The sequence below is a fragment of the Protopterus annectens genome, chromosome 9.part0 (genome assembly GCF_019279795.1).
Source record: "Protopterus annectens isolate FY-2018-M chromosome 9.part0, PAN1.0, whole genome shotgun sequence".
NCBI lineage: Eukaryota > Metazoa > Chordata > Ceratodontiformes > Protopteridae > Protopterus > Protopterus annectens.
In genome coordinates, this window is record NC_056743.1 from 1,510,573,457 (window position 1) to 1,510,591,526 (window position 18,070).

At 44.8% G+C, this 18,070-nt stretch overlaps 1 protein-coding gene across 2 annotated transcripts in view; it reads left to right on the plus strand.

Annotated features, from left to right (window-relative positions):
* The window catches only part of COLGALT1 (collagen beta(1-O)galactosyltransferase 1), a 1,137,248-nt gene that overhangs the window by 515,799 nt on the left and 603,379 nt on the right, over window positions 1-18,070 (plus strand). The window lies entirely within an intron of this gene.

The window sequence follows — 18,070 nt, forward strand, 5'->3', positions numbered from 1 at the left end:
TTGCCCCAGACTGGCCACGCCAGCACTGGTACCCACTCCTACGCAGTCTTGACAGCAGTGCTACCCTGGCACCTACATCAGACCCCTTCCCAACTGTCTCAGCAGGAGGGGCAGATTTTGGCATCCACAGTTGCAAACCCTAAACCTTGCAGCCTGGCTTATCCCCTGAATACACCACCAGCAACCCTCGGCAAACAGGTGCTGGACATCATCCTTGAAGCCAGAAGGCCTAGCACTAGGAAATCCTATGCTGAAAAGTGGAAAAGATATTGTTCTTGGAGTCGGTCTCAAGGAAAGGACACAGCCGTGCCCACCTTGCCTCTAATCCTTGATTACCTAGCAGAGCTGCTTCACAGAGGCCTATCCTTCTCATTCATTAAGATTCATGCCTCTGCCATCTCAGCTCATTATACTACTGAGCCACCTCTCTCTTCTCACCCCCTCATTAAACAGTTCCTGAGAGGAGCTAACAATTTAAGGCCCCCTAGGAGAGCTCCCAACCCGGCCTGGGACCTTAACTTTGTACTGGAGAAGCTCACACTTCCCCCTTTTGAACCTGCTGCTTGAGCAGAGTTAAAATTCCTCTCTTGGAAAACAGCCTTACTTCTAGCCATCATGTCAGTAAGAAGAGTGTCTGAGTTACAGGCACTAATGGTTGTGGAACCCTTCATTATTTTCCATGCTGACAGGGTTTCCCTCAGGACTAAACCATCATTTATGCCCAAGGTGGTATCCAGTGTGGCTTTAAACCAATCCATCTGTTTGACAACCTTTTTCCCTAATCCTCAGAATAAAGGGGAAAGGATCCTGCACTCCTTCGACGTACACAGACAGCTCAGGTTCTAACTTGACAGGACTAAACCTTTCAGAAAGTCTGACCAGCTGCTAGTCAGCTTTGCTACAGGGGCAGAGGGCAAGGCCATTTCAAAGCAAACCATTTGCAAATGGATAGCACACTGCATCCATTTCTACTACAAGCACCATGGAAAACCTACCCCACAGGGGGATAAGAACTCACTCCACTAGGGCTACCTCAACCTCTGCAGCATTTCTCAGGGGAGTCCCCTTCCAGGGACATCCTAGAAGCTGCAGCCTGGAGTTCTCTACACACCTTCACCAAGCACTACCACCTACCTATTTTTTCTAAATTCAGAGCTGGATTTGCTACAGCAGTCTTACAAGGCATGCTAGTCAATCCTAACACTTCGTGACTGCCTCCACCCTTCCTCAGCTTTCGGAATCAACCAAAGTGTGATGACTGTAACAGTGGTAAAACACGAAGAACATAGTACAGTTGTATACACTTACCATAAATGTAGATGTTCGAGTGTATTCACTGTTGCAGTCCTGGTTTCCCTCCCTCCAGCCCCCTGGCTTTCTCTATCCTTTCCTACCTATCCTCTTTGTGGCCATATTTTATGGCAGGGGTATTTACTTTTTACTGGAGGTGTTCCACACCATTTAATAGCTTCCTATTTTGGGGGCTCCTGACATTTGGGGCAAGAAAAACTGATGCAATGGCATTGGCTGAATGTTTTATACCCCTGACGACCTGAAGTCATGGAAAAGGTGATAGCATCCGACACAGAAATCCCAAGACTGGTATTCGGGCTGACTGAGGGCTACCTGCAGGCAGATAACCCAAGTGTGATGACTGCAACAGTGAATACACTCAAACAGTGAATAAACTCAAACATCTACATTTATGGTAAGTGTACACAACTGTACTTTCCTCTGGACGCAGATACAGTTGGGGTCCTCCTGGATTTGTCCCCTCTGATAGAGCTGGGAACATCACCATTGACCCTTCCCTGGTCAACTCTGCTGCAGGTCATTCCTCTGGAACCAAAGCAGTCTGATGCAAAAATCTCTAGAGCACCTACGTGAGTGCCGATAGTCCATGCATTTCAACTGTGTCTATGACCCAGTCTCTCTCTCAACTCAGTCTCTCAGATCGAGGTAAGAGTCAGAGATGAAGCTTCACTGCTGGTCTCAGAGGAGAGGTTCAACTCTGAAGTTTTTGGAGCCATCCCATCCTCTGAGTACTGGCTCTCGATAGCTCAGCTCCATTATCTGCCTTGGAGCTGGAAAGGGTTGTGGGGTCTCCCTCTGTACCACTTTCTAGATGGACTTCCTCAGCTCCTATCTCTTCCTTGGCCTTCGAGGCATTCCATTGGGTCTTCTCACATTCCAGAGAAGAGGTGCTGCCATCCTTTGCAGATGCTACCTGATCTAAAAAAACATTCTTCTCCGGAATCCGCGTCTTGTCAACAGGGATAGTCTCCAAACGTCTTGAAGTACTCTGAGTTGTGTTTCTGATTCAGACCCATTGTCAGATATTCAGAAACAGGTAGATATGTAGAAAGTAGACATCCAAACAAAAGCATTTGGATTTATCAGACTCTGTCACAGAAGAGACAGATTTTGAGGAAGGGGAAAGTTCCCTGGGATCCCCCTTTGGAGACGACTCCTTTTGGAGAAATTCTAGAATTGGCCAAACAGAATGGGGGTTGTATCACAAATATACTTCTCCTGGAAAAATCTGTTCCTGCAGACTTTTGGAGCTGGCTGTTAGGGTGATCCCACTCCTGAAACTCTTATTGATCTAGTGGCTCAGTGAGCTTGGAAGGAGCCTGATACAGCAGAGCCCATATCCAAAAAAACTGACAGGAATTCTGGTAGAGCTGAAAGATGGACTTCACTGGAGGAGTCCTGTGGATGCCATGATCATAACAGCAGGTACAAACAAGGAACTCTGAGGAGAGTTCATTTGTCCATTCCCCCCTGTCAGGGAATCTAGGGTCTTGAACAGGTTTAGAAAACACATGCTTCATCGTTTTCCCTGCAAGCCCTGAAGTACATGGCCCATATCCAGTTCCAAATAACTGATCAAAGAGATTACCAATTATCTTTCAGGTAATTGGCCAACAGATATCCAGACGACAGTGGACTTTCAGTTTTCTGTCTTTTGATTTTGAATGTCTTCCATGCATTATCTTTGAAATGCAGCTGATGGGACAGCCAGAACAGCAGGTGCCAGTATAGCCTTACACCTCCATGTCTGGATGCAGTTGTGCGATTTTGACTAGGGCTATCGGACATTGTCCATCAATGCTCCTTTGATGGTACTATATTGTTTGGCCTGAAAGTTAGACAAACTAACAAAAAGCGGTAACAAAGGTAAGATTCTCTCTCCTGTTGGAATCTGTTTCTCCACTCTTCAGAGAACCTTCTCCAGGAATTGGTGAGGAGGGAAGAAAATGGGGTTACAGTAAATCGCAAGATCTTACCCAGGATGATTCTTTATACAGACCTCCTCATGGTGGAGGAGGAGGTAATTTCAATGGATGTCCCCCAAGAGGCAGAGGTAGACCAAAAAAAAACCAAGGATTTTGCAGATTCTTTTCCAAGAAATCCTTCCAGCTCTCCTGAAGGGTTGCGTAACTATCACACACTGGAGGCAGTCAGAGGCAGCCTGTCCCTACACCCTCAAAACCTGGTGGGCTGTCACTTCAGATTCTTGGGTGTTATGGGTAATAACCACAGGATATTCAATCTCATTTCTAGCAGTGCCTCAGGCAAAAGTCATCAGTGCCACCCAATCAGTTGGAGTCTGCAACAACAGAATAGACAAGTTGTTGGTCTTCCAGCAGATCCCACCAGACCAGATAGGATCCAGTGTATACTCCAGATTCTTTTTTGTTCCAAAAAAGACAAGGGACCGAAGACCAGTATTGGACCCAAGTCATTTAAGGCAATACTTGAAACAGACAAAATTCTAGATGGTCACGGTTCAGTCCATTTTGCCTCTACATAAAAAGAACTGAATGTGCTACATCGATCTTCAGGATGCCTGTTACCACACAAAGATACGCAGACACTCCAGGTAGATATCTCCATGTCTACCAGTCATTTTCTACAGAGGTCTGCCCTTTGGACTCTCCGCAGCCCCCTTTGTGTTTACCAAATGCATGGCAGCACTGACAACCTACCGCAGACTGCACAGGTTCTAGGTGTTCCTGTACATAGATGATTGGATCCTCACTGCTCCAACAAAGGATCTGCCAATTCTTCAGAGGAGCCTCTTACTCCAACTACTACACCTTCTGGGGATTACAGTGAACAGACAGAAGAGCAATTTGTTCCCAATTTAGAATTTAGAATTTATTGGATGCGATTTAACCACTACAGCTGAGATAGCTTACCTTACATCCACTCAGAATTAATTCAGTCCGCCAAGTAGCATCACAAGTACTAGACAATCTGTCCCCTCCAGCATGCTTTATTCTAAAACATCTAGGGCTGATGGATTCAGACATCATTCTTGTTCCTATGTCCAGATTCCATATGGGGGCTCTGCAGTGGACTCCCTCAATCCAAAGGTGTCAAGTTTATTACCCCCTCAATCAAATTAACTTCATTATGCAGAACCCACATAAAATGGTGGATCAGGTCATCAGCATTGATAAGGGCATCCATTTTCTGCACCCCCCATGGCAGTAGTTACCATGGACACTGCCCTTTTGGGGAGGGGACATTATGAGGGGAAAATGGTCCAAGGTACATGGACACCCTTAGAGACAAATCTTCACATCAGTGTTCTGGGAATGAGAGCAGTCATTTTGGCACTGTGGGCATTTTAAGACTTTCTTCCAGTGGGTGTGATTGCAATCTCGACAGATATGTCAGTGGTCTGGTACATCAAAAACAGGGGGTAACCAAGTCTTACCCATTGTGTCGAGAGGCCACAAGGGTTTGGCAATGGACAATGATTTCCAATTGCTTTCCAATAGCAATGCACATTCTGGGGGCTTCCATTGTACTAGCTGATAAACTGAGCAGGTGCATTATTTTGCTTCATGAGTGCTCCCTCAGTACTTCAGTGGTGAACAAAATATTCAGTTGCTGGGGCCAACTGTGCTGGAACCAGTTTGTCTTCTACCTGAACAAGAAAGGCAACTGTTGCTTTGCCCTGATCCTTCCATAGGATGTGACACTGAGGGAAGCTGTGATCTAAAGCTGGTCTCCTTTATACATTCCTTCCAGTTACAAAATTCATTCAGAAAGCCAGAATGATCAATGCCAAGTTGATTAGCATAACTTCATACTGGCCTCGTCTGGTTTGGTTCCCATATCTTTGGTCTCAACTGCTCGGTCCACCCTGAACTCTAGCTCACAGGCAGAATCTGATCTTTCATCCTTCAGGGCATTCTGTCCCAGAACTAGACACCCAGAAATTAACCACCTGGTTACTCCAGTTCTAACAGTGGCCAGGGATGCCAGGTTTACAGAAAATGTTCATATTCTTTCTGCTTTACAAAAGTCTAGCACCGGAATACTGTATCAAAGTAAATGGAAAATATTTGCTTGCTGGGCTGTAGGGAAAGGTTTTTGGACCCTATCTTAGTTCCCCTTCCCTCTGTTCTGGAATTCCTGTCTGAACTATTTCAAAAAAGGTTAGTTTTTCAACAGTCAGTGTTCAACTGACAGCTATTTCCAGTTTTCACATAGACCATAACAAGACTCCTATACCTTCATTAAGGGTGTGTAATGTTTTCCTTAAGGGAACTTCTCTATTTCACAATCCAGTTTGAAGTCTTTCTCCGTGAGACATCACAGTGATGCTTCAGACAGAGTCCCCTTTTGAACCAGCAGGTTCAGTGAATCTTAAGTTCTTGATGATATGGAAAACTATCTTTTTGGTAGCGATAATTTCTACTAAGAGGATTTCAGAACTTCAGGCTTATTCATGTAAACCACCTTACTTGTTTTTTCATAAGGATTGGGTTTTTCTAAAACCAAATCCATCTTTCAATCCCTAAGGTGGCATCTGATTCCAACATAAAGCAGATCATCAGTTTTCTTGTATTCTTTTCAAAATACTCTAATAAAGGAGACTATGAATTATGTTTATTTGAAATTCATAGAAAATTTGGATTGAATTTGCATAGAACTTTAGGAAATCAGACAGTTATTCATTGCATTCTCTAAATCTAAGCTAGGACAATGCGTTTCCAAGATAACCTTTCAAGATGGTTATCAAGCTGTTTATTCTTTGTTTATGAAAAGATGGATCTAAACCTCTCAAAAAAAAAACACTGTCCATTCTACAAGAGCAGTGGCAATTTCTGCAGTTTTTCAACACCAGTTTGTGATTGATGAGATTTGTACAGGTGCTGCATACTTTTGTGTCGCACTATAAACTGGATGCACACTCCAGAGCCCATTTCTCCTTTGGCTTTGCTGTTCTAAGGAAGATCCTTGCATAACTCCACCCAGGAAATAATGAAGCTGCAGATTCTGTCCCAAAGGAGGAATCCGATGAAAATGGGCAACACTGGATACAAAACGTATGTACTAATTATATCAATAGATCCGTGTTGTCCTATTTTTGTCTGGTTCAACATCCCTCCTATCACCCCTTTCCAGATTGCCACCTTCAACTCCTTGGAGAATAGGTAGCATCTACAGGAGTCTACTTACCTCTGATCTCAACAGGTTTGTTAGCATACTATCCATTTAGTACCCTTGTTCTTTCCTTTCTATTGAATTATATTTTGTTTATCTGTAATTTTATTACTTATTGGATATATTCTTATGTGGGGCAAACGTTATCTGAGGTTATTTGACAGTGTAGAGGGAATTATGGTTAGGGGAAATGTCAGAGGTCTGGATCTGAAGGTTTGAAGTTGCCATGGGCAGATTTGAGTCTGATCAGTTTCAAAGGTTGAATCAGATGAAAATAGGACAACACTGACCTATTATGGTAAGTATATAACTTTTGTCATTTGGCTGCTGGTTATCAGTGCGCTGCGTGTTATTTTTCTGTCAATCCCAGCCTGAGTGTTCTTATTCTGAGTCGCCATTTATCAGGTCAGCTGGCCTTGTGTATAATTTTATAGAGAAAAAAATGTACCAGCTATAACCTGAAATCAGATCCTGGAGCTTTGCTCAGACCTACATCCTCTTTGAAGCCTCGGCCATGCATAAAAACCTCAAGGTTTCTTAACTTCCACCCTGTTTTGTAAGGATGGCATGTAATTTTTCATGACAACTGTTACTGTTTTCACATTTCATTTCATAACCGTTTTAGTTGCACTACTTCTGCCTGTACCATAAGTATTTGCAGATGTGTACATCTGTTATTTATTTTCTTTGATCCTGTTAATGAAGATCTGTTCATGTTTATCGTGTTTTCCCCTTGCCTTTTGAGGAATTAAGACTTGAACTGGTTGGAGCATGCCTCACCTTAAAGGATAACAGTCCACACCCATGCCTCAATGTGTAGTTTCCAAAACAGTCCTTCATTGGTATTTAACACCCTCTCCCAGTTTTTGCTGTGGTTTCAATATTGATCCATTGGGCTTTAATCTTCTGTGCCAGGGTGACTGTCCTAAGCCTTGTACTCTGCAACTTATTGAAGTGAGTCCTGCCCAAATAGCTCATCTGACTTGGGTTTTCCAGTTCCCCTGGAAAGTAGGTGAATATTAAGCTCCCAGGGGAGTGAATGAGCCTGACAGCGGTCACTGCTGTCTGTCGATGTGTTGGGTTGACTGTAGTAACAGGAACCCCATCTCCTACGAGCTAAATGAGTAGCTCTTGCTCACTATTTGCAGCACAACAAGCTGTGGAGAAAACTGCTTTGATGTCATCTCTGAAAAAATCTCCCTCTGAAGCCAGTAAGTATCCAATCTAAGCTGCAAGACCTGACACATACCTTGTCCTGACATCGACATTGCTTCCTGCATTTGCCCTGGCCAGAAGAGAGATTCCAGATAGTAGTAGTAATTCTATTTGTTAACCAGATAGGCTCACTGGATACACACTCCTTTTTCAGGGGAGACCTGGGAGCAGCATCTAGTTAAGCGACTTACTCAAGGTCACTCAGAAGGCAAATGAAGGCTGAAGGAATTAAACCCTGTGCCACAGGAACTACAGCTTGCCACCTTGACCCTCTACATCAGCTGCCTGCTCAGATAATACCAGAGTGCTGATTTTAAAAGGATCTAAAGACCTTATTGCAAGTAAGCTGTATTTGCAGTTCCCAGCTGTCTAGCAACATCTGGAGAAAGCCTTGCCCTGGGCCCTTTGTTCTCAAAGTAATCTACAAGGAAATACCTAAAGCCACGTGAGAGGCTAAAAAAGAAATTTTAACTCTGTGTCCATCCTTACAGGATATTGAACGAGTTTTTTTTTTTTTTTTTTTTTTTTTGTTAGATATGCAGATGTCCTTCTATTCCCATGTTGCAGTATTCATACTGTGGGAATTCCAGCCTTCAGGCGACCCGACATCGGCTCTTATACAAAAACTTAAGCCTGGCTGCCATAGGTGGGTGGGACGTCACACGTAGGACCATAAACCTAGGCGTATAACTGTGACATCGGTACGCACAGACCTCAACTTTTCAGCCACAGACAATTACTCCGACCACTTCGCTCCTATGTCTGAAGACATCTAAAGATAAGTATCCCATTGGGTTTTTTGCCTTTTCGTACTTAAGCTTTAGCATGGTTGCTGCAGTTTTTCTGTAGCCGATGTCTGAGAAAGAGTAAATGTAGTTGCAAGCACCAGATTCTCCCATGACCGCTGTGTCTTTTGCTTAGGTAAGGAGCATGACCACAAGGCCTGCTCTATTTGCCAATCCCTTCGTACCCAGAACCTTACACAGCCATCTGTCCATATTAAAGCTATTCCTAGAAAACCAACGGCTTAAACGTGTCATGCTTGGGATGGATCCCGAGATGGCAGCCTAAGCTGAACAACCGCGGAAGAACGCCAAGGTTTGTAGGCCTTATCCAGATGCCACTCTGCCTTCGGATGTCCTGATGACTTCCGTTCTAGGGGCCAAGGGACACCCAATTACTCTGGTTCTGATGGCTCCTGTAGAAGAGGCCATGTCAGTACCCACGGACAGGACATCAGCGGAGTTGACTCAGATGTCGATCATAACCAACGTCGAGGGGGAACCATCACTGGATTGGCCAGCCGAGACCTCTCCTACTCCAGCACAGGCCTCTGTTTCTTTACCCACCCAGATGCACACTCTTTCTAAAAGGAAGCAGAAAACAAAATACTTGAGCCCGATGCCTCCAGCAGTCCCAGAGACTGAGTTCTTCACTTCCTTCTTGATGCAAGCCTTTATGGTACTTAGGCATACAGGCCCTACTCCCACCAACATTCCTGTACTGAGCCCTAGGCTAGCTTCTGCCTCCTCCCTGCCCAACGGTTGTTGGAATTCATAAATTCCAACGCCCTGGATCAACTAATCCATAGTCCCACCAGGGGCTCCAATATCCTAGACCTGGTCATTACCAACATGGGAAATCAATGCTCCACACCTATGGTCACCCCCTCGTTAGTCAGGTCTGACCATAAGCTAATCACTCTTAACATCCACATCCCACCCCCACCCCCCCCAGTAAGGAAACCTCCATAAAAAACTTTTCCAAAGCCAACTTCATGCTACTCAAGTCAGAAGTGACAAACTTCATGACACCCATGCAGACGGGAACTGAAAGTTCAACTGCTGAATCCTACACTAAGGCACTGTACGAGCACATCCACTCCTGCATGAATCGTGCCATCCCACATAGGACCAAGATGCTCTCATCCAAAAAAAGGAAGCCAATCTGGTGGTCCCCTGCCATAAACAAACTTTAAAACAAAAGGAAGAAACTGTTGCAGAAAGGAGGAAAATCCCAGGATGCAAAAAACTCCCTCACCAGCCTCAGTAAGAAGCTGAGATCCCTCATAAAATCCTCCAAAGCTAGTTATGAAAATAAAATTGTCAAAGATTCCAAAGACAACCACAAGGCATTCTATAAAAGAATCTAAATGGCAATGCTCAAATCTGCTCTGAGCTACAACAAAATGGCATTAAATATACTGATCCCAAGGATATTGCCGATTCTGTGCCAACTTTTCACCCCCTCTCACCCTCTAAATGGCCCATCTCAATGCTGGAGGATTGCCAAATTCTGATAACTGCCACACAGGTAAAAAACACACTCTCCAAAGCTAAGAATACAGCATCCATGGGACCAGATGACATCCCGGGCTGTGTACTACATGAACTACAATATGAACTGGCACCTCACCTAAGTGTCATGTTTAATCATAGCCTCGCCTCAGGCTTCGTGCCCACTGAGTGGCGCACAGCTACAGTTATCCCACTCCACAAGGGGGGATCCACCTTGGATCCTGGAAACTACCGTCCCATCAGTCTGACAAGCCTTATCTGCAAGGCCATGGAGCGTATTACGATGGCACTTATAAACAAAGACATTGGCAACCTTCAAACACTGGACCCCACCCAGTTTGGGTTCGTGAAGGGCCAATCTTGTCTCCTTAACCTGATTGACTTCTTCAAATCAGTCTCCAGAGCCATGGACAAGGGTAAGGTGGTCCACACAGCCTATCTAGACCTTGCCAAGGCCTTTGACACCATCCCCCACTCTGGAATCATAGATAAACTTACTAATCTGGCCATTAATCCCTACGTCACCCAATGGGTTGCTAACTGGCTTACTGTAAAAGTAGCCAACTCCAAATCCAGCTCCAGACAAGTGGAGTACCTCAGGGTTCAGTCCTGGGACCACTCTTGTTTGGCATCTACTTCTCTGAAGTACAGGCCAACACTAAGGGACTCTGGCTAACAAAGTTCGCAGATGACTGCAAACTGGGAGCCATTATTGAATCCCCAAGTGATGTTGCTACCCTACAAAAGGGCCTTACAGAAACAGATGCTTGGTCCCTGAGCCATGGGCTCAAGCTCAGTGCAAAGAAATGTATAGTTATCCCCTTTGGGAAAAAACATGTATCCGTGAATTACCATATAGGTGGCAGTACACTAAACACCGAAAGTGTGATAAGCGACTTAGGGACACAGGTGGACAGTGGTCTCCGATAACTACATTGCCACAGCAGTCAGGAAATCCTTTTATGTTGCACACCTCATCACTAAGGGCTTTTCATACAGAAAAAAGGAGGTCATTGTCCCACTGTACTCATCCCTCATTAGACCCATTATAGAATACAACGCCCCATTTGGTATGTCCCTCTCAAGACATCTGCAACAACTGGAAAGGCTGCAGAAATACCTCACTAAAAGAATCACAGGCCTAAAGCAGATGCCCTACGCTGACTGCCTTAAAAAACTCCAGCTATACTCTGTCGCATATAGTCTACTCAGAGGCGATCTCTGCTTAACATACAAGGCCATGTCAAACCCAGAGCTGTTGGACATGCTACACTTAAAGAAATCCCAATCCCTCAGAGCCACATGCTCCAGGGATCTAAACCTTGTCATCACAATAAACAAAACATGCTGGAGGGATAAGTTCCTGTCCTAGAGACTCCCCCAGACTCTGGAATAGATTGCCCATACATGTCAATCAGAGTGCCTCTTTGGCCCTCTTCAAAAGGCACCTTGACGATTGGATGGGAGAAAGGAAATTCACCCCGGGGATCACGTCAGTCGCCCTGCTAGACAGGGGTCCAGGGAAGTAAATAGTGTGGGAAGAAATAGCCAGGGAATTGTTATGGCTAGGCTTGTATAGGCCCTAGGGCTGATAGCCTAGTACCAACCTATGAACCTATAGAGTGGGATACTTCTTTAGTCTCTGAAACCCAGAAAAGATACTTTGAGCTTCTACAGCTTGACTCCCCTTCACCTTCAGCCATCCCTGCAGTACTCCCAGCTTTCTTGGATGCATCCACTTCAGTTTCCAAGAACCCGGACTCTCAACCTCCTGCCCCTAAGGGGCTGGATAGGTTTTACAAAGTCCCTGATGACTACAGGTTCCTCATAAAACCACCTTTGGCTGACACAGCTGTTGCAGTATCCCTAGACAAACAGTCAAGGCAGTTGCCTTCTGCTTCCCTGCTGCCATCCGATAAAGACAGCAAAATCATGGACAGGATGGGGAAAAAGGTATACACCTCCTCTACCCTGGCTTTCAGGGCTATAAACTACCAAACCCACATGGTGAAGTATGCCTTAGACCTAGTATCTCAGGCCTCCACCTTGTTGGCTACAACCCCAGACTGTCCAGCCAAATCTGACATTTCCTCCAAATGGTCACTGGCCACCCAAGTAGCCAGACACACTATCTGCTGCAGCTATGATGCTGCAGAATCAGTTGCCAGATCTGCTGCCACTGCTTCCACCTTGCGCAGATACTCCTGGCTCAGGCTACAAGTTCTGCCAGATGACTTTTAAAGCCAAGATCATGGATAACCCCTCTGGATAACAACTTTCTATTTGGCAAAAATGCTGCAGAATGTTTTAAAAACTTGCAAGGAACTGCAGGACATTAAACACTTGCTGGTGTCTCCAGTGCCCAGATATTGCATGAACTACCCAGCCAAAACATCTTGTTAGAAGGGCTAGTTCCTCTTCTCACCCTATTACTGCTAGACCACATAGGGGATATCGAGAAACAACCTTATCCAAGACACCCCCCCTCAAACACAACCCCCCCCCAACAAACAGCCCTTTCCAGATAGACGGGGACACTCCTCTCCGTGACTGCCTTGCCCAAGTGCCCCTGTCCATCCGCCTTACCCAATGCCTCCCTTTTTGGAGAACCATCACTACAGATCAGTGGGTTTTTCCATCATCCAGAAGGATACTTTCTTTCCTGAAAAGAAGAACCTACACCAATAAAAATTCCTTTCCCTCCCAAAAATCAACTCCCTCTACTTCCTTCCATCCTGCAGGAACTAACCTCTCAAGGAACCATAGAACCAGTCCCCTCATGTCAGGAGTATCGAGGCTTCTACTCCTGCCTCTTTAGTCCCAAAAAAGGATGCCCCTGGAGGCCTATCCTGGACCTGTCTTATCTAAACCTGTTCCTACAGGTTCCCTCCTTCAAGATGCTCTCCCTTCAAACTCTTTTACCCCAAATTCCACCTCAAGTTTTCATGGTTACCCTGGACCTAAAGAATGCATACCTGCACATCCCAGTCAAACGTCCCACAGGAGGTTCCTGCGCTTCTCTGGGCCCTCTTCTCAATTTACTGCATTGCCTTTTGGCTTGTCTACTGCACCCCGAGTTTTTACAAAGTGCTTGGCCCAAGCCCTCGCCCACTGCAGAACCAAGGGAATTCAAATCTACCCTTACTTGGATGACATTCTCATTTTAGCAGAATCACAGTCCACCCTTCTGGCAAACCTCAAATTCACTATGTCCCTTCTAAACCACCTAGGTTTTACTGTCAACCTCCAAAACTCCTCTCTCCTCCCACAACAGGACAAGGTTTTCCTAGGGTGCAGAATCAGAACAGATCTAATGAGATCTTTCTTGCCCCCAGACAAGGTACAATCCCTCTCCTCCCATTTTCTAAGTCTCTTGACAGAATCGCATCTAACTGGAAGACATTTTCTACAAACTATAGGCCTCATTGCTGCCACCATCCCCATGCTCCTAGTAGCAAGGATGCACATGAGGAAATTCCAGTGATATTTAAAGACTGGTCTCAAAGCCAACAACATCTAGACAAACTCATTCCCCTTCTGCCCTGTCTAAAATTAAGTAGTGGATTCAGCAGGTTTCCAACAACCAGGGAATTCCTCTTCAACTCCCTCCCACTTCCCAGTCTATGCACACAGATGCATCAGACCTAGGATGGGGAGCAACTGTGCAGGGCTACAGGGTACAACAGCGCTGGACCACTGCCCTGCAGAAACAGCACATCAATGTCAGGGAGATGACTGCTGTCCTCCTAGCTTTAAAAGTTTTCCTTCCCATGTTGCAACCAGGAATACTCCACATTGTGACAGACCACACGACGGTCATGTTGGTACCTAAACAAACAAGGAAGGACAAAGGCATACCGGCTATTTCAGATTACCCTGCTAATCTGGGAAATAGCAGCAAAACACAACCTCTTCCTGAAAGCTTCATACATCCCCTCTCAGGAAAACAAACAAGCGGACTTGCTCAGCAGAACCACTTCTCTGCAACACGAATGGGTGTTGCACAGGGCTACCTTCCTACACATAGTCCACCAGTGGGGCACACCACAACTGGATCTTTTTGCCTCCCCCAGAACAGACAGCTGAACAAATTATGCAGCAGGACTCGCCACTAGCTTGGAGAGTGGATGCCTTCAGTTTTTCATGGCAGGGAAATGTACCTTATACACCTTCCCTCTAATCAGTGTCAAAGAACAGCCAAAAATCTTGCTGGTGACTCCCTGTTGGCCAAGGCAACACTGGTTCCCCCTTCTGTTTTCACTAGCCAAGGGGCAGCCCCACCACAAGTTATCCCACCAGGTGGACCTACTAACTCAGCAACAGGGATCCCTCCTACACCCACAACTGTCTTTACTACAGCTAACTCTGTGGGTGATTAACTTTTGATCCCTTTTAGACAACACTACTCTGAAGATGTGCTCTCTGTCATGAGGGAGGCTAGAAAACCAACTACTAGAAAAAACTACTTGTCTAAATGGTAGAGATTCTCGAAATAGTGTTCTCTGAGAAACAAGGAACCATTTCTAGCAGATCCTCCCCTGGTCCTGAACTATACTTGCAGACCCGTTAAGAAGGGGCTAGCTTACCCTTCTGTCAAAGTCCATCTCTCAGCCATTTCTGCATGCTTGCCTTTACAGCCACCTCTTCTCTCTAGACTGAATGTAAAACTTTTCCTGAGAGGGTCTCACACATCAGACCTCCAAGAAAGCCCATTCCTCCTCCCTGAGATCTCAACTTCGTGTTCGAAAAACTTACCCTTCCCCCTTTTGAACCAGCCAGCACAGCATCTCTTCAAATGTGCACATGGAAAACCATTCTTTTAGTGGCCATCCCCTCTGCTAGAAGAGTGTCTGAATTACAGGCCCTGACGGCTTGCCTTCCCTACACCACCTTCCACAATGACAGGGTTTCCCTACTCACTAACCCCTCCTTCATGGCCAAAATAGTTAATGAGCTTTCCCTAAACCAGGCCATTCACCTACCCATTTTCTTCCCCTCTCCTACTAACTCCGTGGAGAGGATCCTCCATTCCCTAGATGTACATAGGCAATTGAGATTCTACTAGGACAAAACCAAGTCTTTCCGAAAATCTGACCAACTGTTCATTTCCTTTCATCCCAGGGTCTTGGGTAAGGCAGTCTCCATACAAACTATTTCCTCCTGGATCAGAAAATCCATCATTTTTTGTTACTCTCATCATCACAAACCATTGCCTCAAGGAGTGCGAGCGCATTCTGCCAGAGGCATGGCTACCTGTAAGGCCTTCATGAAAGGACTAGACACAGCTTCCATTATGAAGGCAGCCACCTGGTCCACAGTCCACACTTTCACCAAGCACTACAAGCTGGACCAGGTCTCTAGGGCCAGGGCAATCCTGCAAGGATTCCTAAAATCCTCCATGCCACCTCCCAACATTCATCCTCAATGTAGTACTCTCCCACAGTATGAATACTGCAACATGGGAATAGAATGACATAGAATAGTTGTGTAAAATCTTACCATAACCATAGATGCCCTTCTCTACCATGTTGCAGTATTCCTCCCCACCCTCCATCCCCCTGATAGCCTCTATCTTCTCTAGGGTATACCCTTTCTGCTGGCCACTCATTGCAGCCCTGCAAAGACCTTTGCTTTTGCTTCTCCTTGGCCTTATAGTCTGTTTTCTGGGCTTCAAGTTCTGAGGTCTGTGTGTGCTGATGTCATATGACATCCCACGCACCTATGGCAGCCAGTCTTAAGCTTTTGTATAGGAGCTGACGTTGGGATGCCCGAGGGCTGGAAATCCCACAGTATGGATACTACAACATGGAAGAGAAGTATTATGTTAAGAGCATAATTTTTGTCTTTGCTTATGTGCCCTGTGCCCCATATATTAAATTTTATTTTGACAGTATATTTTTTCTCATGTCCTTCGATCTGTACTTGAAACAGTTTTTGGTTGTCCTAAAGAAAAAATATACTTTTCCTTAATTAAAACTATTAGATAAATGCTATAGATTATACTTATGCCTCCATAAAATTCCACCTGCCAATCCAGTAACCATTTTTATCAAAACTTTTGTTTCCTGACAACATTATATTAGGTAGTACAGCAGCATGCCTTGCATTTAACCAGCACATTATTATTATTTGCTTTTTATAGAACAGATATTTCAGAAATTCTCCATATTTTATTATAGTAATTGTCCTTTTACTTACAGAAATGTTTGGTTCTGACCATTCCTGCTGAGGACTTTCAGAAAGTTTGTCTTAATACCAAAGTGAAGACATGGATGTACTTTTATCCTTAAACCCAGCTTTTCTTGTAGCAGCAGTTTACCTATGTGCCTGCTGCCTCGCCTACCACTTCTGTAAGAAAAAAAAAATCACCAGTTTGTGTCTTGTAAATTGGCTAACTTGCCCAGCTTGCCCTTTCTTTCACTGTTGCAGTAGCAGTTGACCACCTGCTTAGTTTACAGTTCATGCACCTTCCTAGTATACAGTCTATATGTGTCCATCCTGCAACTGCTCAAGCCTTTTGCATAATTCAGACACATTTTTTTCCTTTACCTGCTTGTTTCTCTGTACCTTGTCTCTTGTTCTAGGACTTTTTGAATCAAAAATAAAATGTACACTCTAATCCAATTTTTCTTTCTTCAGTCATTCTTTTTCAGCATCATTCACCTCCATGTTTCACCTACAAGTTTTCCTGATTGCATGCGCCCTTCTCAGCTGTAAGTCTACCAGCAGCTTTTTTCGACTTAATATAGCTTTCCTGCTGAGAATTTTGACATTACCCTCTCTGTGTGTCTTTAGTTGTTGTAGGTAGTCTGGCAAATTGCTAGTCCTCTTTTCTGCAAGGTACACCACTGTGTTTTTCATGTCTTTATAACTGTCGTTTAGAATTTGATTAAAATAATATCCTCAGCAACTTCACTAGTCACAAACATCCAGTACCATTTCTTCTTGTGAAAACTTTCTTTGGATGACTTCACTTTTACCTTTATCGTGTGATCAGCCACACTCCCCATATGAAGAAATCAAAGTTCCCTCCCCATAGAAACAAGCAATGGGCTGAGTGGGGTTTACCATGTCAGCATGGCTCCCTCTTATAATTGTAAAATGTCCTGACTGAAATCACTGCTGCAGTATTCCTGACATACAAGTTGTCACTGCCGACATCTTGCCTGGGTACCAAAGCTTTACCTTCCTAAGATCATAGATCCGCATGACCTCAGCTCGTAAGCGTAGGGGTGTATAGATTGATGTATAAGAGTGTACCTCAGACTGTTGCCACCAGCATGAATACAGGTTGAATTGATCGCAGCTTGGTTATTAGTACACTTGCTTTGCATGATTGTTGACTCTAAGTGCCCCGTTGGGAATCTTTCTTTGCCAATTTTGCTTACAACATTTTTATTCAGAGTTGTTAGATGTCAGCTAGAGGGGTAAGTGTAAGTGCAGTAGGCAGATTCCATTCAAGGACTTGTAAAATAAGTGCCTTTTCTGTCTAGGCCCAGAACATGATCACAAGTCCTGTTCCATTTGTCAGTCATTCATTCCTAAAACCCTTCAGTTGAGGCTTTCCTCTCTCAACATCTTTCTGGATACTCACCCTCTTAAATGCCTAGCCTAGGTTGAGGTGGCAGAGCCTGGATCCCCAGACATCCCTCTACTTCCAAAAAAATAGCTTGGGGCCCAGAACCCACATGCAGCCTAATGTTTTACATTTGGACATATCCCCTCTGAGGTTACAGAACCTGTGGTAAATCTGGTTACCTCTCAGTTGCTCACTACAGAGACTCAGTCGGGGGCTGGTATGGCTCCTGAGGCCTTGTAGACTGCAAATACTTCCGATGAACTAAAACTCTTCATTTCTGTGGGCCCTCACAACATCCCCAAATTAGTTAAGGAGGAAATCCCAGATACTTTAATAGAGCTGTGACAGGGTTCCAAATCAAAGAAAAAGCAAAAGACTGAGCATGTAGTCTCCCCCTCAGCAGCTAGGGAAAAGGACTGGATTGTTTTTTCTCCCAGGGCTTGTTTAAAGCTGGCATGGCTCTGAATCCTCTCTCCTTTGGGTCTCCACTGCCACAGGTTACACCTCAAAA